Consider the following 1,289-nt stretch of genomic DNA (forward strand, 5'->3'; position numbering starts at 1 on the left):
TATATATATATATCAAAAGTCCTTACCTGTGGAATCCAAAAATGCAATTTAGACCTCAAATGAAAATTTTGCTATTTTCACTTAATCTATCAAAAATAAATTATTTTAAAGAGTTAGAGGAATGAATTTATAAACTTAGCCAAAGGCAGTTGTGATGGGTTTTGAATAGGGAGAAAGATCACTGAGATTTCCATGAGGGAGGTAGCATTCAGACAAGCATTGTGACTTTCACCATGCAAGCTAGTTCATAGCTGACAATTATAGGAAACTGACAGCTAGGCAAAGATTAAATTTTTTGTCCATACAAGTGCAAATTATTAGACCTATAAGATATAATTTTGGTTGTAGAACTGATTTATGTCTGTCCATAAATTTATTTTTTCATTACTTATCTTTCAATATGCATGATAGCTTGAGTTCTTCTTTTAACTGATTGTAACATCTTACTTACTTAGTCATTAATTGATAAGGCTTATTCATATATTAAATAATAATGTATGTTCAAGTTTGAATGAACACATTACAATGATATTTATTTACTTAAAATATATTTATTCAACAAGATCCCAGAGACAGCTTGACTCTGAGGAGTTCTAACACAACCAAGATCACAGGAAGGACAGGCTCCAGTCAGATATAGCAAGGGCAGGTAGCACTAGAGATAAACAGATGGCAGGGGGCAAGCAGAAGAAAATAAACAACACAAACCAAGGTCACAAACTTGCCATCATCAAAACCCAATTCTCCCACCATAGCAAGTCCTGGATACACCATTACACCAGAAATGCAAGATTCAGATATAAAATCACGTCTCATGGTGATGATACAGGACTTTAAGAAAGACATAAATAGCACCCTCAAAGAAATACAAGAGAACACAGGTAAACAGCTGGAAGCCCTTCAAGAGAAAACACAAAAATCCCTTAAAGAACTACAGGAAAACACAATCAAACAGGTGAAGGAAATGAACAAAACCATCCAGAATCTAAAAATAGAGATAGAAACAATAAAGAAAACAGAAAGAGAGACAACCCTGGCCATACAAAACCTAGAAAAAAAAATCAGGAGTCATAGATGCAAACATCACCAACAAAATGCAAGAGATAGAAGAGAGAATCTCAGGGGCAGAAGACACCATAGAAAACATTGACACAACAGTCAAAGAAAATGCAAAAAGCAAAAAGCTCCTAATCTAAAACATTCAGGAAATCCAGGACGCACTGAGAAGACCAAACCTAAGGATAGTAGGTATAGAAGAGAGTGAAGATTCCCAATGTAATGGGCCAGCA

The 1,289-nt window shown here is 34.8% G+C and overlaps 1 protein-coding gene across 8 annotated transcripts in view; it reads right to left on the reverse strand.

The window, feature by feature from the left end:
• Positions 1 to 1,289, reverse strand: part of LOC116081896 (contactin-associated protein-like 3) — a 183,287-nt gene that overhangs the window by 59,826 nt on the left and 122,172 nt on the right. The gene's annotated exons all lie outside the window — the stretch shown is intronic.

This window comes from Mastomys coucha, unplaced genomic scaffold, assembly GCF_008632895.1.
Source record: "Mastomys coucha isolate ucsf_1 unplaced genomic scaffold, UCSF_Mcou_1 pScaffold7, whole genome shotgun sequence".
NCBI classification, from domain to species: Eukaryota; Metazoa; Chordata; class Mammalia; order Rodentia; family Muridae; genus Mastomys; species Mastomys coucha.